General features: G+C 42.4%; 1 protein-coding gene and 1 long non-coding RNA gene across 2 annotated transcripts in view; one reads left to right on the top strand and one right to left on the bottom strand.

Annotated features, from left to right (window-relative positions):
- LOC135225741 (uncharacterized) overlaps window positions 1–25549 on the top strand; it is a 133731-nt gene that overhangs the window by 72329 nt on the left and 35853 nt on the right. The window lies entirely within an intron of this gene.
- LOC135225454 (uncharacterized) lies at window positions 1685–24701 on the bottom strand. The gene is made up of 2 exons (XR_010316970.1): window positions 24241–24701; window positions 1685–2199 (listed from the first exon to the last, which is right to left on the bottom strand). It is a non-coding gene; the product is annotated as an uncharacterized LOC135225454 (long non-coding RNA).

The following is a 25549-nucleotide window of genomic DNA, read 5'->3' as shown; positions in this document are numbered from 1 at the left end:
TTGTCCATTTACATATGAGAAACTTACTTTTGGAGGGAGATTCTGAGTATAAAATCTGAACTGAGTGGTAGTTCAGCTCACCTGGCTACTCTCTTCCTGATCATGAAAGAGCAAAGGAAGTAGACCATACCTCTAATCTATTGAACAAGAGATGATTAATTTTATAGACTTCCAGGAATTTTGAACTGAAGGAAAATAATATCCTTGATTCATAAAGGTCAGTGTCAGACTATAAAGCTAAGAATAACCAAGTCGTTTGTTCATAGTCAGTCCCTCTCTCCCATTGCTAGAGAGAAGGAAGGATTTGCATTCACTAATGCAAATGGAGCTAGATTATAGATAGGATAACTCAGTTCATCTAGACCACCTGTATGCACACCCATCCAGCACATGACAGCTTGTTCCTTGTTCCTCTGCCCACTGGAAGAGAAAGGAAGACAGGAGAAATGGAGGAGGCCACTCCAACACAAACCTTTTCCTTGCAGCTGCACACCTTGGGTGAGATGCAACCTGTCCCTAGAGTTGGGTGAATTACATGAATTGTTGAGCATCCACCATAAGATCCAAGGAAGAAAAAAAAAAAAAAAAAAAAAAAAAAAAAAAAAAAAAAAAAAAGTCCAAGGACCTATGAGCAACATCCCAGGGTAAAAGGAGATGAATGTGATCCACACAATTACGTTCCATCTTAGTACTTGACCGACTGGTTCTTTCTGAATGCGATGGACAAACCGATGCACTCGGTCTCAAAAGATCTGGTCCAAAACATACTGATGACCACCAGGAAGTTGTGGGGTATGCTCATTTGATCATCTCACTAGCCAGAGAAATGACAATCTGGACACCATTTCTTGGCCAACACAAAGCTAACAAATGAGTCATTGGCATTTCGGCTGGAATTCTAGTTTTTATGGAGGCAATATAAACATCACATACCATTATTAGAACCACAGGACCATAGAAGTGCTATGATCAAATTCACTAATCACCTTTGAAACATATACAACGGCAAAAGGCGTAAGCTTCCAGCTGTAAAAGTCCAGCTGCAAATGGATACCTCTGTGTGATCTGGCCTCGTGAGAGTAGGTTGGTGCTAATATTCAGTGTCAAACAATATTGACTATGGAGTGGGGAAAAAAAAAAAAAAAAAAAAAAAAAAAAAAAAAAAAAAAAAAAACAAAAAAAAAAAAAAAAAAAAACTAAGAAAACGGCACTATGCTGTGTTGTGTGAGGACAAGGTGAGGAAAGCCATGTGACAATTTTATGTGAATTATGAGAAAGCTATGTATCAGACTTTGAATTATGACAAGGCTATGAATCAGACTATAAACTACATGACTGCGGAACGAAACGCAGTCTAAGATTTATTAAACAAGTTTAAACTTTTTTTTTTAATGAAGCAGGACACATATATAAGGGACAGTGTTACTCCAGAAGCAGTCTGAAGTAAACACTAATTTTTCAATCAATCTGGATGTTCTTACAATTCCCTCCAATACAAAACAAGAATATTCAAACACAGTTTATCTGCAATAATCCCTGATATGTGACAAACCATTTATAATGTACTCAAGGATCCATACATAAGGGAAAGGTGTTACTTTTAATTTTATTTGTAACTAAACATAAGAAATAGACAATTGTTTCTAAACATAATAGATGAGGAATAATGAGGAATACACAAATATATAATAGTTTTTTTTATTTACCAAGCATTCAAAGTATTCAGAAATATCACATTGTAATTATACCTATCCATAAACACATATGGAAACATGTCCTTCCTCTTAATATAATTCTTACCTTCAGCCATAATTATTCAATGATGAGAGTTTGCCTAATTTTCCGATATAAAGCACTTGCGATATGAGTTTCTCTGCAAGAACCTTATTTTCTTCATTCATTTTTAGTAAATCACTGGTAACAACACTACCAAAATCACTTTGATCATCGTTATCACCCTCTTCAGATTGAGACAAGTTTCTTAACTGATGGAGGGCTTCTTGAAGTACCTCATGCCGCTTGTCACTGGCTGTAGGCTTTTTAACCCTCCTTTTTGTTCGAGTGCCAACTACGAGAGGGCTCAGGAGTTCCAGATTGTACATTTTCATGAGATGTACTTGGTACAGGTGTACCAGGCGGTTTTGTTGTATGGGATGGAGCAATATCTTCAGTTTGTTGAAGTAATGGATCATTGAAAATCTGTAAAAGTAGCAATGGCATTATTCATAATATTGCTTACAAACAATTATCAGTATTACATCCCAGGTAGGGCATGTTTATGTAAAAGTTACAAGTACTAATATTGTTTTTTCTGACCAATTATTTTTCTGTATTATGTATATATTATTCTGACCAATTCTTTTTTTTTTATTATGTGATATATTATATATACCTCAGGAGTGGAAATGTGTAGCAGAAGGGTTTTCCAAAATAGATCTTTCCAAAACTTGTATTCAGGAATCACAGAGGATGGGAAACACAACCTGATATGTGTTCCCAATAGTCGCAAGTTATTTCTAATACATCTATAAAGGATCCCTCAGTACCAAATTAATGGCTGTCTCTGATGCTAACCCAATTTTTAATTTATGTAGATGTGGACTAATGAAATTGCCAGCCATGGGAGTGTGGGGGATAAACACTAATTTCTCAGTCAGCATGTCAAAAAATGGATCTGCGGGTTTGCCAGATGATGAGGTGCTTCCTAGCAGCTCAAGGAAATTACCTGATGTCTTTGTGGCTGGTGACGCATTTCCTTTGAAGCACCACATCATGAAACCTTTACCTTATTAAAACCAAAACATTGTGCAGAGCATATTTTGTCCATACAGACTCTAAAGGGCTAGATGAACAGCAGGAAAACGGGTTGTTCGGGAAAACTAACTAGCAAACAGATTTCAGATATTTAAAAAAATCCATTAATCTTGGACCAAAAAGGGTAGAACAATTTTAGCCTGCACTGCACTACACAATTATCTTCACAAAGACCCTGTCACCCCTTACTTGTGTACTGATGACAATTTAGATACTGTAAACATCCCTGGTACTTCAAATGTTAATGTTATCCTACCTCTACATATGTAGCAGCAGAATTGTACAACCGAAGGAGTAATAGTAGGCAATCACTTCATGCAGTATTTCAATGAAGGTGCTGTAACCTGGCAGCACAGAATCACCTAATGGGGACTTGAAACATTAACTCCTAATGAATTAGTATTTGGTCATTAAAAATATTATTCAATATTCATAAGTTTCATAATGTACTTCATTGCAATCAGGTTATGTTTCAACTTTTGGTCCTGTGAATTGAAATGGTGGCAGTAATAAAAAAATTAATAACTATCTTTTGCAGTTTTTCTTATGCACACCCATACACAGAATACACTTATATATATACCTCATGATCAGAAACTTCCTCGGACATATAAAAGACTGCTATCCACCTTTGACATAGATTCTATTATGTTGTCACCATTGTTAAAGAAACAGTTCATTGAAGAACCATAATGTGGGTGTGTACATGTCATCAGCCTCAGCCCTGACACTTGGGATTTTTCAAGTTAACGAAGTTCTCACCTATACGTGCTGACAGCGAATTGTTTCTATCTTCCTTTTCACTTCCACTGCACATGAATGTGATCCACTCCCCTGAAGTTCTGCTATTAGTCAATTAATTGCTACTGCACATTTATTTTTGTTTCCGTTATAAAACATCGACTTGACATTCCATAAACGGGTTCTGCCATTCAAGTTCAATTAACATTAGAGTGTGTCCTATCCCAGTGGTAACATTTTTCCTTCGTAGAGCTAAGCCTAGGCAGGTTGTTGAGTCTGTTGAAAGCAAAGCAAGTCACAGCCTCTGCTCATATGGTAAACACATAGCCTCTTGAATCTTTTGCCTGACAGTCATAATAGTTCCTTGTCTCTGTCCTGCCAGATGCTGTACAAAGCTCCAAACCAAGAACACGGGCAATGCCTGTTAGTCCGTGGTGATTGCTTCTGTTGTCATCAGCACACCTAATCTTCCTATTGTTATCTGGTAACAGTGTTTGTCCGACAAACACTGTTTGACCGTGTGTATGCACCCTATCATATGACCATATTCTTGATAATAAAAATATCTCCTAAGTCTTGGGATATATTGCTCAACCTTAAAACTCAACCATACTCCCTCTCATTAACATTAGGTAAGTGGGTAGAATGGGTAGAGCTGAATGTCATAATTAAATTTGGAAATGGAACTAAGGCTCCAATGATCTCCATTCTTTCAATTCTAATCACACTTTAATCATTTACTTCCTCTACAAGTTTTCCTTCTGAGTAGGTCATCAGTTGGGGTGCAAATATCATTCCCTTGGAGTGATTCCAAAAAACATGTACTGTACTGAGCAATCTACTTTAACTCATCCAACATGCAGCAGTAATGCTTTTAATTTTTCACTTTATTTTGCCGAGGCCAATTTTCAGTCAGTTTTCCTTAACCTTCAGATGATATCTTGGGCTCTTGACTGCACACATTAAAAATGACACAATTACTATAATCTCCCAGATTAAAGGTCAAATACTTATCATAAAAGGTTTCAAATATCCATGGTCCTATTTCATAAACATTTCTGGTTAACTTCCCTTTGCTCTGTACTGGAGCAAAGTGTTTCAGTGTAATTACAGTACTAGAAAGTCTCCTTCATATCCACGGCTTCCTCGCCCAGAAACAGATTTTTCCTACGTCAAAATCCCTTGTCAGAGGAGGGTGCAGTGATTGTCATCTGTGACAAAAAGGGTATCATCAAAAGGTCAATGGGTACTCTACTTTATTGCTATTCAGTCTTTCATGGAATTTATTCTTCTACCAATGGCACTAGTAAGAGCTAATTCCCAAATGTCCATTCCCTTCCCTCCCTACCCAACAGGAGGTAGCACAACACAATAAAGGTGGGTCAATGTAAGCCAAAACCACTTATTGGGACTGAAAATATTACAAGAACACAATCATCCCCACAATAACCATATTATGGGCAATCCAGACATAATTGCTAAGAGTCCTATACCCCAGAACCAGACCAACCCTGGAATTCATGGCCCAGCTTCGCAGAAGTTTCCTTATCAGGTATTAATGTGGTATCCCTCAGGTCCGAACATTATCAGTTTTCCCAAAAATGTAAAATTCTATGAGACTTACCCAAATTAATCATTAATAATATATAAGATCAATAAACTCCCATCCTGACCAAAATGCAACAATTATGCCAACTGGCACTTTGAAAATGATCCTATTGTTAAGACCGAAGGTTTGTTCCGCATATGAACAAACACAATTTACATACCTGTTCCCATTGCACTTCTTGTCTAATTCGGCTCATGACCACAACAAACAAAAGAAAGACTTACAAACAAACCAACAAAACCGCAAACGAGAATACTCACAACCTTCCGTCACCACCGCTTACTCGTCACTGCCTCCAAACCACGTTTTCCTAACTCCCGTCTTCCGTACATCTTATGTATACAAAAATCACCATTGCATCATTCCAAACATAATGGCAAAAATGCTTTACAAGCATTTAACATAATGGGAGGAATGCTTTACAAACAGCCAATAAAATTTACTGAGTACTTTGTCTAAGTTTCTTAAATGTATAACAACTATACCTACTTCACTAACCCAGAAAATAAAAAATAAAATAATGATTAAATTCAACCTCTTCTCATCATAATCCCCTCTAATCTCCATTAATCTCCAATTCTTTACCCTTTATGTAATTTCTGAAACTCATGCTTTAGTCGATACATCAGATATTTGATGCTTTCTTTTTATCCATCTCGGCTCCTTTATTTCTCTAGGTTCTATTCTTTTTCTCATCGTTGCAATATCAATTTTTAAACTTTAATACTTACTCCTTTACTAAATTTAACTGCAATCCGTAGTGTTTTACTATCAGTTTTAACCAATGCTTCTATTTTCTCTCTCCTACTATCTCTTCCCACAACTGTGAAATTACCAATCTTTCTATGCCCACTCAAGAGCTTCTGCTTCAATTGGTGGATTTTGCTACTCTTCTAGATTTCCACCATATACCATATGAGACTTCTCCCCTCACCATCTGTCAAGGATATCACATACCCCAATTGTGTAAGACCATCTTCAATAGTATTCACAAATGAAGCATTTAAATAGGATTCCCAATAGTAAATCTTTTCTTCTTACTCACTTATTATCACTTCTCCCATTATGTTCTTAGATTTTCTCACTATTTTAACCAGCTTTTTCTTAATAATCTTCAGTCGCTCCTTCTTTAAAAGCTTTGTTGCTTCACTAACATAATATGATATTTCTGGCATGGTACAGTGGTCCCCCTGTATTCGCGGGGGATGCGTACCAGACCCCCCCGTGAATAGTTAGAACCCGTGAATGTTAAAACTCAAGAAAAACCACTAAAAATTTTCATACTTGGTTTTTTTAATAGTTTTATCACAAAAAGTGCATTTTATGATGAAATTGATCAAAAAAACCAGGAATTTGTGGATATTTCTCATAGAAAAATACCGCGAATGCATGAATTTTCCGTGAATAATGCGGGGAAACGTTCCCGAGAGAAATCCGCGAATGAGTGAGTCCGCGAATCCGGAGAACGCGAATACGGGGGCCCACTGTATATTACTCTATTACCTGTAAATCTTCTAGCTTCTGGTTCTCTCATAGAATCTAATTTATATAGTACTGCCACTGATTAAGACATTCTATTTTCCTTATGCTCTACCATTACTACGATACGTATATTACTTAAAACTTTTACTTTCTAGTTCTCCTACTTGTAATTTCCCTTTCAATTTCCAAATTGTTTCCCTTCAAAATTCTTTAACATAGCTAAGAGTTTCACTTGCCCAGCAATTAAAATTCTGAAATTCTCAGGTCGGGCTAATTTTGCTTTGGGTAGGTAACAATGCCCTACCAACTTCTGCGGAAAGAGAAGCCCATTAAAATCATGCATGGGAATGGAGGGTGGGCTCCTATCATGTAATTATTGGGTAAGATAATAAAAACTTTGTTTTATTAAAAAATTTAATTTTTAATTAAATAACTTACACAATAATTACATAGCTGATTCCCACATTAAGGGATGTTGGACACATGGACACCTCTAGCCCCAAAAATTAGTTATGGTAATGAATCTGAGAATAGAAAATGTTACCATCATTTAAGAAAATGTTTGTTTCCTTACCTGACAAGAGAGTTGCTGCAGGAAGATACTGCCTTTGGTTGGCACTCATCTTACTGTGTAGTGGCGTGGCGGTATAGCTGTGGTGCATCTACTACTGTATTGAGAAACTTTGTAGCGAAGGATAAGCAATTTGCCCCTACCCACGGCTCAGTTCCACAATATGACCAGAAATAAAAACTGTTACCTTTACCTACAAGAATAAAAATATAACTATAATATCACCACAAATCTCTTTGGGTCTATGAAGGTAATGCTTCAAAGTTCTTAGGGGATGAAGCATTCTCTCATCATTGTCGATCCCAAAAGTTGTCAGACTATCAAGCAAGAAGGAACGAGGCCAGGGTTAGCAGGGGATTCATTCTTAGTCAGAAACCCTACCGATTAAGAACAAGACTATTCTTTTGTCCAAGGCATGAACTTCACTGATCCTTTTCACTGTTACTAATGTAACCAGAAAAAGGGTCTTTCAAGTCAAGTCTCTCAAAGAAATGGAATGCATGTGTTCAAAGTGAGGCCCAGATAACCATTTCAACACCACATCAAGATTCTGTGCACAGTCGGAGACTCCTTTCAGATGTCAAAGGACTAGAAGAGGTCTGACAAATCTGAATTGGAAGACAAATCCAATCCCCTGTGATGAAATACAGAGCCCAACATGGGTCTATTGCCTTTTATGGTAGAGGTAGACAGGTCCTTAGCTGATCTTAATTACAAGAAAATGTCGGCCATTTGGGTTATAGTGGTCCGAGTAGAGGAGATTTTGAAAGTACTGCACCACTCTCTAAAGATCTTCCACTTGTTTTGGTAGGTGTTTGAAGATTGTCTTCTACATTTTGCAATAGCTTCTAAAGCTGCCTTTGAAAATCCCTTCATTCTAAGAAGAATCTTGACAGTTAGAAGCCTGTCAGAGAAGACAGGCCTTGGTGAAAGCAATGGAAGTGTGATCATCTGAGTAGCCGTGTCTTTTGTGGAAGCAGTCTTGGAAAATCCAACAGTAGGTCTATGAGGTCTGGAAACCACTCCTTCATCGGCCAAAATGGGGCTACCAAAATTGAAGCATTTTGGTGCATCTGAAATTTGTTTATTACCTGTCTGATTACCTGTCTGATCAAACTGAATGAGGGAAAGGTGTACAGTTCTTTGTTCAACCGCTCAAGGAGCATAGCTTCCATTGCCCAAGCAAGCGGATCTGGCACTGGTGAACAGAACAGGGTGTTGATGATTCCGTGAAGTGGCAAACAGATCCACCATCAGTTTTCCCCAAAGCTTCCATAAGTCCAGACAGACCAGAGGATCTAGGGGGTCCATTCCGTCAAAACGACTTGTTTCCAAACAATTGAATTCGTCTGCCAAGACATGTGAGCTTTCATTGGATGAATCGGGTCACTATTCAATTGTTGTTCTGGTTTGCCCACCAGATAGGGAGGTTCTCCTTTATTTCTAGTGATAGGAAACATGTATGAGTCTGGAAGGGTTTTCCTGTTCCCACTTATCCAAGTACTGTACAGTTTCCCCCTGTATTCGTGGGGGATAGGTACCAGACCCTTCCGCGAATAGCTAGAACACGCAAATACTAGTTGAAACCCCTATAACAATGCACCCATCTTGCCTGACGCACACGTCATGCAGTACCCCAGGCTACGGTCTTAGAGCAAAGGGATCTTCATTTTTGATAAATAACATATTTTTGGTTTATTAATACCCAAAAAGGAATATAAAATTCATAATAATCATGATTATTAACATTGTCCTTGTAAAAAGAGAGTACACATTCGAGTTTCACTTCTGACATTCTCTTGATTTTACATCTCTTTATCTTTGTTTCGGCACAAATTTCATCATGCCAAAGAGGAAAATACAAGGAAAACATCTCGCTAACATACTGAAGAATAAAATTTGCTGTAATAAGCAGAGTTAGTGAGCGAAGGTATCATCATTTATGATTAAATTATGATAAATAACATAGTTTTGGTTAATACCCAAAACAGAAATATGCATTCATAATAATCATTATTTATTAACATTGTCTTTATAAAAATACAAAGGAAAACTTCGAATGCCCGTATCTTAAAACTATATTTATTGACCTTCACTGAAATTTGGTATAAACTCAGAAAGACATTATAGAACAATCACATAAAGCTTTTTCCTCCAATTTTTGTTTAGTCTTATTTTTATACATTTTTTTCCTGATTTATAAGGTTTATTTTTTTACCATAATGAAAAATTCATATCTAGCAAATGAATGACTTTCAGAAAAAAAAAATCCACATTTGATTGGAGGTCTTCATCAAGTCTATATATGGTAGTAATCCCAGGTCTTAATATTAAATATCAAGGGAGGAGATAGAATTTGAAAAATGGTTATTTTCGGGATAAATCTCCCTAGCGTCACAAAACCGAAGGTCAGAGGCGAAAATCATATGCGGTTTGGAGATGTTCCAAGTCATCTTATCAAGTGTATGAATATCAAAGTCCTGTCCTTAAAAAATGGGATTAGCTGGCTGGCCCCCTTAAATGAATAATGAAACATTTAACATCACTTTTACTTTTATGGAAGACATGTTAGTGTATGGAAGACGGAGAGGTTGGGAGAGGGAGGAGGAGAGGTCATTGTTTGGAGGGGGAATTCCTCTCCAAGACTTCATGTATCATGAACCTAACTGGGGTTACTTCTCTACATTTTCAGTGGCACTGTCTGGGGCTACTTCCCCACTTTGTTTTTAACTGGCACTAGGACCAGCTTGAGAGTTACTGGACCACTGTCCCACAACAAAACTGTCCAGGGACATTTGTTTCTGATATCTCTTTAAATTAAAATCTGCCCAAAGTGATATAATGCATTGTCATTAAACATGTTAGAGACACGGATTGCAACATCTTTCTCAGGATGTTACCTTTCAACAAAATTTTTAACATCACCACAGATTTCCCATCTGTCATCTGTTGTTCCTGCTGAAGGTCTTGTAGCTCCTCAGTGGTTAACTCTTCACTCCACAACAGGCACAGGGTCGTCAGGGTCAGGGGTCAGCTTCAAATCCTTCAAAATCCTTCTCAGGGTAACACTGGCCACAATTTTCTCCCCAAGTAGAGGTCACTGTCCTGGAAGTCACTCCCTGCCAAGCCTTATCTAGACTTATGCAATTAAAGATATTGAAGTAATCCAGTATTCCTTCCAGAGTCTCTTAGGGTTAATTCAGTGTTTGAGGTCACTTCAAAGCACCTTTGGAACAATGCCTTTGTGTAAAGTTTCTTGAGTTCAAGATGATTTATCCAACAACTGGTCTACAAGCCAGGAGGATGCACAGGAGCATTGTCCATTACCATGAGGCACTTAAGGGGCAACTGATTATCCTAGGGGTATTTCTGGGCTCAGCTCGTGTCGGCCTATGAAAGTAATCCTTAACATCATTCTTTCTAGGTAAAATTAGCCTAAAATTACCAGAGAAAAACAAAATTAAGAAAATGTCAGTAAAACTGACTCGCTCACTCTTAAAAAGAAGTGTCGGTATGATATAGGGGCGAGTGTGGAACACTACCACGGAGACAAACCACCAATTAGAACTTCCCATCATCAATCCCCCCAAGAGAGAGCCGATACCAAAAACGGGCGATGCAGCCTCTACTACTACTACTAGAGGACGCCACGGACAGCAGCGCCCCAGCGGTCATCCTTAATTTTAGCACCAGCGACAAGTCGCCATTTTCTTGTGCTCGTGTTTTTTCTGGGATTATCAGCTTTGGAATCATGGAACGCTCTGCTATCGCCACGGCTAAGTTAAGTAACTCATAAGTAACATTTTACTGTAATTTTATCTTCCGGGTACCAGTATTTTCCTTTTTATAGGTCAAATACGGTTCCTCGGTTGTCTCGTGGCGGCCATGCCGCCTCGTAAGAATTCCCGGTCCTCCATACTGGGACTTCTTATGCTTATGGGCTTACTTTTTCACATTCATTGTTTACATCGAGTTTAGCTAGTTCAGCCCTCCTACCATTCTCTTAGCTTGGTATTTAGGGCTATTATTTTTATTTTCGGCCCAGCATCCCGGCTCTTGCTCTACATCGGCTATCGCTGGCTCCGAGTAGGCTTCTGTTTTTCGGAACAGTCTGCCTCCTCCTGGGCTTCTTTCTCTTTTACTAACAGTGTCTCTTCCCCCTTTTCGATATATGATTTTATTTAGGGTGTTAGGCTAGCCTAGGTGCTTGTTCCACATGTTGGTACAGCTTGGTTCACGTGGCCCTACCACGGTTGTGTTTGCTCGCGGCCTAGGCCACTTGCGGTCACGTGTACTATAGCACCTTACCCTGCCCACTTCCCTCCCTCTCTGATGTAGGGAGGAGCTGGGGGGACCCCATTGGTTGTCATAACAACCTCATCGCCTTCTCTCACACTCTCGGAGGTGCCGTGGGGGTTCCGCCAGCAGGGGGTATAGGGCGACCACTATGAGGTACGGGTCTCCATACGGGTAGTTGGTGAGGTGGGGAGGAGTAGGCCATCCCTCCCCCCACCCCCCTTTCCTCGCTCCCGCCGTGTTTCGCGGGACCTCCATCCCCCCCTCCCCTTTACTCAGCCACCTCCCTTACGATACGAAAGGAGCCTTCCGTCGCAGCCGGGGCCCCTTTGGTTATAGTATATTGGCTCCGCTAGCGGGCAGGGTGGGTGCTATGGATGGTCGATTGCTTGCTACTATATCCTTATATCTCTCCCCGCTACCGGAAGGGAGCTTACCCTTACCTACGCACTCTTCTAGTAGACGGGTGGAGAGAAGTTGTTTTTAATGTTGTTATTTTGCTACACTTTAAGGATATATACCCTATTATAAGATATTTTACAATGAATTGTGTATTATTATTTTCATTTTATCAACCATCCCCGCCATTATCCGTCGTGGTTTTCCATTACCACCACTCCTAGTTGGTTCTTGATTCTTGTGCCTCGCCACTGGCGGAGCCATAGCCTATCTTCCAACCTGGTTACCACACGTATTTTTGAGCGGGGCTCTGGTTTTATCTAACGTATCGCTCCGGCACCAGCGGGCAGCATATGTTAGGCTGTAAGTGTTTACTCTGTACTCATGTACGTTTTCACTTACAGGCTACCAACTGCCAGGTCCTCGCCTGTAATGCGACGCTGTATGACCCCTGTGGACATGACGAGTGCAGGTCTCACACGCCCCGTGTGCCACTTCGTACAACGAGTCGATCGTCTGGCACCCCGAGGCCTGCGCTATATGCTACGACCTGGTCGCTCACTGGGGGATGGGGTAAGTCCATTATGAGGTTACTTATGAATTTACTAACAACTTCTAGTTCGTAAGTTTGTTAACCCTGTCCGCAATTGGTAGCTAATCCAGCCTTTCTTTCAGGCTAGCGGTGTGAGGGAAGTCGCCCTCGCCACCCTGAAAGCGTGGTGGGGGGGGGGGGGTGCGGTTTTGGGAGGGGGGGAAAAAAAAACGCCGCCGAAGGGCCAGCCCTACATATTGGATAGGAAGCTGGCCATCCAGATTTTCCCTGCGGGCAAGTCGACGGGCTACGTCGACCCCTGTCCGCCGCCCCCGTGATAGCCGCCATCCAGCAAGAACTCCAGCATTCGTTTGGGGTCGTAGCCTCCAGGAGTCAGTCCCGGACGTCGCCGCCCTGGACCTGAATCTCGAGCCGATGGCGGTAGTAGTGAGGATTTGTTGGTTGAGGTAGGTTTGTCGGGCGCCCAAGGTCTTTCCTTGGGCGCTCCTGGGTCTTCTCCTGTCCCTTCTTCTTCCGCCTCCTTCCAAAGGCTTTCGTTTGGGATCCGAGATCCCTAGCCGCACTCCCGCTCTCTCTGTACCTCCTAAGGAGAAGGGAAAGAGAGAACCGAAGACCTTGTCTAAGACGACTTCTAGTAAGCGTCTTCGTCTTCTTCGGCCAGGAAGTCATCGACTTCATACGCCGACGCGGTGAAGGCTAAGCCGAGCTCTTCCCAGTCGAAGAGCTCAGAAGCAAGGCTTCGAAGGAGAAGGCTTCGCGCTACCTCCGAGTCGCTGCCTTCTCCCGCTTCCGCTGCCCCCTCTCCGGCTATGCCGGCAGGGGTGGTCAAGCACCAGCTCCTGCGTTCCCTCCTCCTGTACTCACCAGGAATGATGGAGCAGGTAGGAGCGATGGTAGTTGGGGGTTCCCAAATTTCAGCTTGGGGAAACACGTTTTGAGCAGATGTTCGCGCAATTGTCGAGCAGTCTGTCTCAAACTGGACAGACGGTCCAGGAACTCTCTAATAGGATGAGAGAGAATGAGGATCGGTAGCTGGGCTATCTCAGGCTCCTCCCCCAGTCTCCCTGCTTCTAGCACGGGGATTCTCCAACTTCCGCCTTACGACTCCTTGCCAGCTTTCTCTATGGACAATCCATGGAGAGTAGCGGCCTATGCTCCTTTTAAGGACGGGATGATTTCGATCCCGGAGTTTGGCACTCGAAGGATTGAGGACTCGAGTTTCTATCCTCCGGGTCTGTCACAGCCTTTCATCGGGTATGCTAGGCTGACGCCAACGGGCTCTTACGAGAGAGGACAAGATCTCGAAGGAGTCAGTCCTCTACAGTAGAGATCACGCCCAACGGGAATGGGTTCACTGCCTTGAGGACTGGGAGTGTACTAATACTAGACTCCAGGCCTATAAGAGCCCCTTCACTATTTTCGCGACGGAAGAGGAGGTCTCCTCTTCGTTCGCCACGAAATTGGTGGAGAAGGCTCTTCAGGCAGTCCTCAAGGATGAGCCCGTTCCACAGTTGAGAGAGTCGGAGTCTACTTCTCCACTCTTCCCCGCCTTCGGAGAGTTATGGGGAAAACCTGCCAGCTACTTTCACGCTGGGTGGGTTAAACTCAAGCCGGACTGCGCTATGGACCAGTTCGTGAGAAGTTACCTAGCTGCCGGATTCCCTAATCCAGGCAGAGTTCGATGCGCGAACTAGGTTTGGCAGGTCCCTTAACTCTCTTATCGTTACGGAAATGGCTGCTCTTTCATACGCTCTAACGAACGCTGTTCAAGATCCTGGCGAAATCGCAGTTTCAGACGGTTCTGTTAGACGCCTTTGACTTCTTCCAAGCCAGGAGGAACTGTCGGAAGCATGTTCTTCAAGAGTGCACTATCAGGCACGAGCCTAATAGACTCTGGCTGCGAGCATGTGGGGAGCGGATCTCTTCCCAGAGTCCGCAGTGAACGAAGTCCACACGAAGCTGCTAGACTCAACCAGAGCCTTAGAGCTAGGTGGGGTATTTCCTCTAAGAGGAAACAGGAATCCGTTCCCACAGCTGGCAAGAAACCAAAGAAGGCTGGTAAGAGGTTCCAGCCATATAAAAAACTCCAGCATCAGCAGCAGTTTGTGCAGGCAGTCCCAGTTACCCAACAGGGACAACTGCTACATCTAAGCAAACCCAGCCTTTCCTCCTGGTCGCCCCAGCAATCGCAACCTTCGACTTCCTACGCTATCTCGCTGCCTTTAACCCTGCTTATGAGGCTCAAGGCTACTCTCAACCGAGGGGTAGGGCGAGAGTTACTTTCGTCACCGTGGCGCAGGAAGGGGCACAAGAGTAAGCAGTTCAGAGGAGGGCGTGTGGCCAACCCGCCCATCAGCAATGAGGCTCCCCAGGTAGGAGGGAGGCTGTTCCTCTTCCGCCACAGGTGGGGGTTCAGCAGTTGGGCACAGAGCATAGTGTCCAAAGGATTAGGCTGGAGCTGGATCCAAGATCCTCCTCCAATCAAATCATTTCATCAGATACCGTCAAAGGAATGATAGATTTACGCGGAACGAACTCCTTCAGAAAGGAGCTATGCGAGAGTCAAACATCTAAAATTTCAAGGTCGCTTATTCAGCGTGCCAAAGAAAGGCTCAACAAAAAGAAGGGTAATCTTAGACTTGTCAAGCTAAACTCTTTCATTCGCTGCGACAAGTTCAAGATGCTTACCCTCTCGCAAGTAAGGACCTTACTTCCGCGTGGAGCCGTCACATGCTCCATCGATCTTACAGAGCATACTATCATATCCCTATAGCCAGGCACTTCCGCCCATTCCTAGGATTCAGGCTAGGAAATCAGACATTCTCATTCAAAGTGATGCCCTTCGGTCTGAATGTAGCCCCCAGGGTATTCACAAAGATAGCAGAAGTGGTTGTACAACAATTAAGAGCTCAGGGAATCATGGTAGCGGCATACCTCGACGATTGGTTGATCTGGGCACCAACAGTCGAGGAATGTCTCAAAGCTACCAAAAAGGTAGTTCACTTTCTGGAACATCTGGGGTTCCAGATAAACAAAACGAAATCCAGACTTATTCCGGAATCCTCGTTTTCAGTGGCTAGGAATCCAATGGGATTTGTCCTCCCACAATCTATCAATTCCAGTGGTCAAACGGAAGGAAATAGCAAAATCTGTCAGGCAATTTCTCAAATGCAAACAAACGTCAAGAAGAAGCCAGGGGAGAATCTTAGGGTCTCTTCAGTTTGCTTCGGTTAACAAGATATCCTTCTGAAAGCAAGGCTGAAAGAGTATAAATCGAATTTGGCGGTCAAAAGCAAAACTCCAAATATCGAGACAAGTTGTCAGTAATTCCACAGATCCTCCGCAACCAACTACGGCCTTGTCAAAAGTAAAGAACTTAGCCAAGAAAGTACATTCAACTATCCCCTCCAGTGTTAACCATTCACACGGATGCATCCCTGTCCGGGTGGGGGGGATACTCTCAGTTCAAACAGGTTCAGGGGACTTGGTCAGTTCAATTTCGCCAGCTCCACATAAAACGTGTTGGAAGCAATGGCAGTATTTCTTACTCTGAAGAGACTGCTTCCCCCGAAGAAGTCTCATCTAAGGCTAGTTTTGGACAGTGCAGTGGTAGTTCATGCATCAAACAGAGGAGGGTCCAAATCCAAGCATGTGAACCATGTCATGATAGCCATCTTTGCATTAGCAAGCAAACACAAATGGCATCTGTCTGCCACTCACCTGGCAGGAGTAAGAAATGTGATAGCAGACGCCCTGTCCCGTCAGTTCCTCTGGAATCAGAGTGGTCTCTGGACGTCGGGTCATTCCAGTGGGTAAGCCGGAGAGTCCAGGTCTCCAAGTGATCTCTTCGCCTCACAAGCGAACCACAAGCTCCCTTGCTATGTGGCCCCCAACCTGGACCCTCTGGCTTATGCCACGGACGCCCTGTCCGTGGATTGGAATCAGTGGAGGAGAATTTATGTTTTTCCTCCAGTGAATCTTCTCTTGAAAGTCCTAGACAAACTAAGGTCTTTTCAAAGGGATAGTAGCTCTGATTGCAACCGGACTGGCCCAAGAGCAACTGGTATCCTCTTCTTTTGGAATTGGGGTCTCCGACCTCAACGGATCCCCAATCCCAAACTATCACAATCAGTACAAATGAGGACTGTTGTTCGCTTCCTCAGGAACTCTCCAGACCCTAACTTTATGGACTTCATGAAGTTTGCGGCTAATAAAGATGCTGACATTGATCCACAGAATATTCTCTTCCTAGAATCAGATAAGAGAGAGTCAACCATTAGACAATATGAACTCAGCTGTTAAAAAATTAGCATCTTCTTGAGAGAATCGAACACTACAACCATGACAGTTAATTTGGCTATATCCTTTTTCAGATCCTTATTTGAAAAAGGTTTAGCAGCTAGCACGATTACCACTCATAAGTCGGCTTTGAAGAAAAAATCTTTCAAGTAGGTTTTCAGATAGATTTGACTGAATCTATTTCACATCTATCCCTAAAGCCTGTGCTAGACTTAGACCTTCTCAGAGGCCTACTACAGTTTCATGGTTCTTAAATGATGTCCTCAAACTAGCTTCAGATACTGACAACTCATCTTGTACATTCATAATGCTCCTGAGGAAGACACTATTCTTATTAAGCCTAGCCTCAGGAGCTAGAATTTCAGAACTGTCGGCTCTATCCAGGGATGCGGGTCATGTGGAATTCCTCCCATCAGGAGAAGTTCTACTTGCTCCGGATCGTAGCTTTTTAGCCAAAAATGAAGATCCTCTTGCAAGGTGGGCCTCCTTGGAAGGTTATCCCACTTCCACAGGATCCTTCTCTCTGCCCAGTATCAACTCTTAGAGCCTTTCTATCTCGCACTTCTTCTAGATCCTCGGGTGCTCTCTTCATGAGAGAAAAAGGTGGTACTTTATCAGTTAAAGGCATTAGACAGCAAATCCTTTACTTCATTAAACAAGCCAACCCTGAGTCATTCCCAAAAGCACATGATATCAGGGGAGTAGCCACCTCAATTAATTATTTCCAACATATGAACTTTGAGGATCTTAGAAAGTATACTGGATGGAAATCCCCGACAGTCTTTAAACGGCATTATTTAAAGTCCTTGGAATCTTTAACTTTAAAGTTTTCAGCAGTAGCAGCGGGAAACATAGTTTCCCTGATACTGCTTCGTAGTAGTTGTAGTATTGATCCAGGTCTCCTTTCTACCTACTTCAACCAACATGCCTCAACCCTATCGTCAGGCTACTCAACATCATAGCCTTAGCCGTTGTGTCTTATAGTGGATTTGTCCCTTATTTTTTTTTTTTTTTTTTTTTTTTTTTTTTTTTTTGCTAGGGACAACCACCCTTGTACTGATATGTACTTCAGTGTTCCTACCCTTATTTTTATGCTAGGGTGGGCCACAATATGTTTGTATAAATTCTCCATTGGGTTTGTGATAAGTTTCACTCACAATGTGTTTAATATATATTTGAATTAATTGTATTAATTGTATAATGATGGACTTGAGTGTACCTACCCTTATTTTTATGCTAGGGTAGGACACATATGTATATAATTGTAATTATATATTCTAATTAAGTAAATCCAAAAAATTTCCTTATTTTACATGCATATTTATAATTTTTATTATCTACCATTTAAGTACTTTAAGTTTACTAACATTCTGTTATTGATTATTGTAATAAGTTAGTTTAAGTGCTTATTTTGTATGCTGTATTTGATTTACTTATATTATATCCATCATTTTAATCTGTTTTTCATTATTTCCTTTTCCATCTTGTCTGTTTCTCTGGTACTCTTCATAGGCCGACACGAGCTGAGCCCAGAAAAGGGATTTTGACGAAGGAAAAATCTATTTCTGGGTGATTGGCTCGTGTCGCCCTATGAAAAACCATCCCTTTTTTTATGGGTTTTGTTTTGTTTTCCCCCCCCTTGCAGGACAAGATGTATTTATGTTTTAATTAAGGATGACCGCTAGGGGCGCTGCTGTCCGTGGCGTCCTCTAGTAGTAGTAGTAGAGGCTGCATCGCCCGTTGGTATCGGCTCTCTCTTGGGGGGGGATTCTGATAGGGAAGTTCTAATTGGTGTTTGTCTCGTGGTAGTGTTCCACACTCGCCCATATATCATACCACGACACTTCTTTTAAGAGTGAGCGAGTCAGTTTTACTGACATTTTCTTAATTTGTTTTTCTCTGGTAATTTTAGGCTAATTTTACCTAGAAAGAATGATGTTAAGGATTACTTTCATAGGGCGACACGAGCCAATCACCCAGAAATAGATTTTTCCTTCGTCAAAATCCCTTTTTTTACCAATAGGGCCAAACACTTCATTTTGTGACCCATGCCTTTTGTTTGCCTCCACATCTCAGGCAATTTATTCTAAACAACACTGTTTTTTCAAACACTTGGGGAGTTGCATTGTGATACACAGTAGGGCTTCACTTTGAAATCCCCACTGGCATTTCCACAGAACAAGAGAATTCCTGAACGAATTCTTGGTGGCATTTCAGCCTCAAGATTTTCCTGAATTCCTGAATGAATTATTCAGTGGCACTATGTACAGTGAACCCCACGCATTCGCGCATTTTAGATTCACGGATTTCTTCTGGAACATATACCCCCTTTATCTACGGAGAACCTCCCTTGATTATCTCACAAAATCAGGAGAGATACATGTCCTTATACACTTCATCCTTGGCAAGTCAGTACTAGTGAAATGTTATTGACATCCACATCAAGGATGTCGAATCTTTTCCAAAGTACAGCAACCCATTATCAGGACAAAGTAATGATTGATCTGGGTCATCGATTATAAAGACTAAGGTGCAGGGGATCATGAAGGACTTGAACTTGGCAACTGATGACGAATGATTCAGAGTTCACTACATCTGAGATGGAGTCGAGACATTGATAACCAATTTTTGAAGGGTGATAATAAAGAAGGTCCATGGAAATTGTCTATCCAATTCACCAATACTGGAGTGAGAAGAGATGCAGTCTTGAGAAACAAATCTCTGTCTGACAATTCAAGCAAGGCCATGTATGTCCTAAACAAGAGTCCAGTGCTGTCTCGAGATCTGGGGTCCCTGTGATGGCAAGACAGAGAGAAGTTTCTCATCAGTAGTTGAACCTCGACTGAGAAGAAACAATACTACTTTTATGTGAAAGACTAGGGCAAATGTGGACCTTCGACTTTCACAATTTAATCGGAGAGAAGTAACTCTTACAATTCTGCACAAAGAAAAAGTCCCATCAATGACACCAACCAGCGAAGATGGCTCAAATCCCTGGATGTTACAGAGGACTGAAAAAATTATTCAGCTATTTCTGTTCCTGCTCAGCGAGAAAGCCTATGCTTGCAAAGAAAGCTGGATAGTCTTTTAGCCGTGAAGACACGGGGATTGTACTGCTTGAAAAACCACTCTTGTGCCACAGGCCCTGAAGGTTGGATCAGGGAGGAACTCCTCTCATTACCTTGGTAGCAGAGTTGGCAGGTTGGGCGACAAGCTAAGTCTTACGTCATATACTCTCAATTTGGAGTGAACTATGTTTGTTGAACACTTTATGAATAGAAAAAATTTGGAAATGAGTAAAAAGCTGTCAAGTTTGTCTGAAAGTCATTCTGAGTAATCGCAGTGGCCCATGGGTCAGATGAGATGGATCAGAAGACCTACAGACTTCTGTTGTATTGAGTGGTAAAAAGGACAAAAAGGAGTTTACTGAGACATATTGCTGTCTGAGGATTGTCAAATGATACCAAGAGACCTTGGGTCCCTGTGATGGACAGACAGAGAGGTTCCTCATTAGTAGTTACTCTTGACTGAGGAGAAACTATACTACTGAAACAATCTCTGTGAGACAGCAGCACCCTGTCCCTCACTTGACTCCAGAGGCCGATTTACCTGCTTTCATCCAGAAATGTGTTTGGCTGATAGAGCTATCGAGTGCACTAAAGTTACCCTTGAGCACCCAAATGTTAACCACAACAAGAGGGAAATAAAACCCTCTAATTTGGTGATAAATGCAACTACTGTAATGTTGTTGCTTAACACCACCACTGGGTGTCTCAAAATCAAATCCCGAACCTCTTGGGAGGCCTGAATGGCTGCCTTGAGTTTCAGAACTGATGAGAAGTTACTTATCATCTCTGTCACATACTTGAAGAAAACGCTCATACAGGTATGCACTATCACTCGGTGCATCTGATAACAAGACGCATGTCGTGAGGGGAATATACAAGTATGTACGTATATTCAAAGGCTCCTGTTGATCGAGCACCAGCCTAACTCTATCCCCATCATTCATATGAGGAAACATGAAAAGAGCAAAAAAACGAAGCTGTCCCTTTGAAGGGAGGCTTCTATGGCAACAACAGGACACTGAGGACGACTAGCTCCTTGCTGAATTGGCTGTTCCCAAAACGAGAGCATAGGAAAGGTGGAAGTTCTACGGAAGACAGCCAAGACCCTGAAGAAAGCAGGTACTTCTCCTGAAGGATACCTACTACTGGATCTCGGCTATGTTGTTATCAAGTCCAGAGACTCAACAGAAAAATGACAATTTTTAAAAGTAAATTGTAATTTCTTAACTTTACAAACTTGAGGTCCTTTACACATTAGGAATTACTTTCGGCAAAGCTGGAAAATGGCCGCTAAACTCTTGAACAAGGTGGTTAGGTAGTAACTACTACCTTTTGGTAGGTGGGATGTAAACATTCCAGATTGCTTTTGGCTGTCATGCAAAGCAGACATGTTTAAGTGAACTCTTTGCCTGACTGTCATTAAATGATTTCTCCCTCCCTAAGACAAGAGAATTCACCTGTCCTAGGGTTGACTAATCCTTTGAGGCCCGAAGGAACAACCTCATTGGCAGCCAAAGTCTCTTCCTCAAGATTGTTGTACTGACGAATTAGTTTAAGAATCTCAAAAGTAGGACCACTACAGCTCAGGAGTGTCATGTCCTAGGGGAAAGACTTTTCGAGCCTTCCAAGTCGTGGTCCTCCCGAGTTGCTCTCTCTGCAGGTCAGAGACCCTCCTCAAAACCTCCATGACCCCTCTCTGACACCCATGCATTAGCATTCCAGTCCTAAGACTGAACCAAGGGTGTGTGAAGGGCTACGATGGGAAGCCAAATCCCAATCACTAACCGAAGTCCTGTCCATCCCATGGCTCCCAGTACAGCCCCAGGAGGTTGAAGGAACAAGTGAGAGGGGCCCAGCACCCTTCACAGACCTGCTGGTGGCTGAAGTCTCAGCACAAGAGGAAGGCCGTGAACGATCGTTAACCTGCAATGACAATCGATGCACAGGTCTGAGAGAGCTCCTGTCACACGAAGGTGAACAGGGTTGCCCTGAGGGATCACAGACTCCCGCAAATGTTCCCAGAAGCTATCCTAAGGAGAGAAGATAAACTCACAAAAATGCAAGCAGGAACCAGACCCGGGAGAATAATTGTATACTTTCGGGTGAGAGCGTGGGCCACCCCAATGACATGCTGGAACCTTCTGTGAAGAACATTGAGTGAAAACCTCCTCCATGCTCTCTCGGGCATGCAGACTCTATAATACAAATTGCCCTCACAGGACCCTGTCCTCCAATCAGCTGAGGAGTGGCTCTTGGGAGCCACATCTTAGGTCATCAGAGTTCCGGGGGTGGGGGCAGCGCCTGCACGGTGTACACTCTCTCTCTCTCTCTCTCTCTCTCTCTCTCTCTCTCTCTCTCTCTCTCTCTCTCTCTGTAGGTCACATTCCAGTTCATGGACTGTCAACGTTTACTGTGGCTGCGCAGGTCCATTGGAACCCAGGCGTAAGAACCTTTGGTGGCACAGGTCAGGAAGACCTGCACACACACAGCATCCAAGGGAAAGGAGTGTGTGACAGATGACATCGCTATACAGGGTTCCCTGATGGGAATGAGCTTTCAGGATGAATCCTTGGAGTCCCGTGTGGCAAAAGGCTCTTCACCAAACATGGGAGACATCCACTGTCTGGTATCGGTGCCTTGGATGTTGGTGAATGTGGGGGAACCACATACATGCACTTGGCTTGTGGAAGCCGCGTCATGGTGATCCAAGCATACACTGCTTCCTTGCCTCAGGTGACCAGGGAGACCCAAGATGCGGGTTCCTGTCCCGGGACAAGAAAGAGCAATAGAGAGATCCCAATGCTTCTTCCGTGGAAGACATGCCATGAGAGGGCCGAAGGGCCTTCTTAAGTTGAGAGCAGCAGCCTTTTCCTTCCTAGGGTCTGTGCACCTAATGGGACTCTTGGAAGAAGGGCAGGACACCAAGGCAGGAGGTGATGAAGACCACCGATGATGACGATGAAGGTAAACAAGGTCTCTTCTTCAACATCGTTATGGTCGCACTTGTACAACTTGTCTAGGAGGAGATCCTTGGCGTCGGAAGACATCGGAGGGGCTTAAGAGACTGATGGAACCAGATAAATGATCAAAGGTGTCGTAGTCAAAGTTCCTTTGGATCCTGTAACTGAAACTAGTTCCAGTTATCAAAGTTGTTGAGACAGGTGGCAGATTCGAGGCACTAAGATGCGCAATCAAGCCCCACACCAATGGCTCCCCGAGAAAGCTCTTGAAAAGTCTTTTCTTCCTGCTCTCTCCCAGACCTGCAAAAGATGGGTTAGTAGGGGCTGCCTCCAAACAGAAGCCCTCAAGAGGTCATGGTCAGCCTCCACCCTTCCATGTGAACCACACATTGCAGGAGCAACAGGGAAATACAGGGGAGTGACCTCTCCCCTATAATCAGTATGGGGCACACATTTGCAACATTTTATGTAAACACTGTGCGGGTCTACATGAATGGAAGAAAGGAAGGTGTTACATCATTGCTTCCCTACACCAGGGCAAATGTGGGAATTAGGCTTGGATGATTCTTAGATCAGCATATTTCAGAGAAAAGAACAAGAAAATAAGCACAGATATTATCAAGACAAGCAGTCCCCGGTTACTGGCAGTCTTGGTTTTAAATCAGACTTATGGTGCCATAACATACCTAACAAAGGTGCCATTAACAGAAACGTGGTGCCATAAGTACCATAAATTGCAGTTTTGGTTAATGGCAGTTCTTGCTTATGAGCACCCCACCAATAACTGGGGACTGCCTGTCTGACACAAAGTACAAGAAAGAGAAAAGGGAAAAATCGAGATGAAGTGCAATAGAACAGCTGGCAAACATTTGGGCAGAGGAAGGCATAGAAATGCATCCACTAAGGATGAAGACTATAAGGAAAGTGGTTGTGCAACTTAGCAAAGGGAGGTGGAGAGGGTACCCCTGCGCTGACGCTAACTTCTATGCAAAGACCGATGGTTTGTATTCATGTAAGGATAAACATGTTTTCTCACCTGTCCTTCATGACTGTCAAATGATTTATGAACAATTTACTAAATACACTATGTACTGTATGCAGAAATAAAAATATCTAACTTTGCTGGTACATTTTTTCTATGGTTAAGTCATACAGTTTTGCAGGTATGGAGACATTACAACATTATGATCATGCACTGACAGCCAATTTTCTCAGCAATCTTCAAAAACTGGTAAATGATCTTTGAAGCATTTGCAAAGGACAATGTGTACTTATATGCATAAATAAAATTATTATCTGCTACAGTTTTTATACACTTGCGCAATAAAGGTGACCAATTTGTTTGGTTGCAACATGTGGCTGTTAAGGAGTACAGGCTATTAATTATTATACTGTACATATTTCTGGGTATTCAAAAAGACAAAATCTGTGACTGGTGCAGTAAATACCTTCAAGTGTTCTGGCAGATCAAATTCAGTTGGACAGGCATCTTCTGTCAGGTGAGTCCTCTGCATACCAGCAGGTTTGAAAATATACTTCGGCAGAAAATGCTTGCTGCATATGCGTGATCCATTGTTAGGCTCTTTATCCCTTCTGCAGTTTCTAACCCAAGTGAGGTAGCGGTCACGCTCTTTGTTCTTGTCAGGAAATCTTAAACAGAAAATTGACAAAAATCAGCCCTGAATCTCATGAGTCACATATTAACCACAGGCTTCCTACATTGATCTGCAGACATTTTCAAGGCATAACTGGACCTACAAGGCTACTCACAGATCTCATAAGAGAAACTTTTTTATTTAATAATAATTACAGCATACAAGTAATTACAATCTGCATTCAATCACATTCATACAGTTGGGATTCAGGGCAGAGTACATTGTATGTACTGTACAGAACCAGATCAATGCATTTTAACCATGACACAGAAGCTATTTGTACAGATGCAAGCACAATTACTACCAAGAGATACATATGTAAAGCTGCGTAAAATGTCACAGTTATATGTAATTCAACATATTTTTATAATAAAATAAAGTTTAATTTATACTTACCAAATAAGTATATACTACATAGCTAAGAATTTCTAAGTACCAGTAACTAAAATTTGAAAATTACAGTAGCAATTCTTTTGTTTAGGAGATGGTCAGTAGTCCTGTCCACTACCAGGGGGAATAAGTAAACAACGCAGAAAACCTGCACAATTTCAATTTATTTATGCCTTATCATCCATGAGAGGGGAGGAGGGTGGACTCCCATTCTGTAATTATTTAATTATAAAAGGGATTTTGACGGAGGAAAAATAAATCTATTTCTGGGGAGAGACCTGTGTCGCCCGGTGAAAAGGTACCTTCTTAATACTTTTCTGATATAAATAATTTCCAAATATACCAGAGAAAGTTAAACCATTGGTATGCAGATGGTTACTACCCTCGCGCGAGCACCTCAAGGGCGTCGTGTATAAAGAAAGGGCGTGTGAAAGCCACTAAACACAGGTCATCTTCCAATTAGATTACTCCTTCGTCAACATATGAACACGGGATGTGCCGACACAGCGGTCTCCACCACACCGCTCCGACTCACCCAGTCCCCGCCCGATGCGAGCGCCATCTTACATCCTTCTGTCATAGATTTCAGTAATGGCTTGGAAAGGAATGGGATGGGAAACAGGTAGGGTTTCACCGGGCGAACACAGGTCTCTCCCCAGAAATAGATTTTTCCTCCGTCAAAAATCCCTCCTCGGGTCGACCTGTGTTCGCC

The sequence above is a fragment of the Macrobrachium nipponense genome, chromosome 13, assembly GCF_015104395.2.
Source record: "Macrobrachium nipponense isolate FS-2020 chromosome 13, ASM1510439v2, whole genome shotgun sequence".
NCBI lineage: Eukaryota > Metazoa > Arthropoda > Malacostraca > Decapoda > Palaemonidae > Macrobrachium > Macrobrachium nipponense.
The sequence above is the reverse complement of the archived record's forward strand: the minus strand, read 5'-3'. Positions and strand labels throughout refer to the sequence as shown.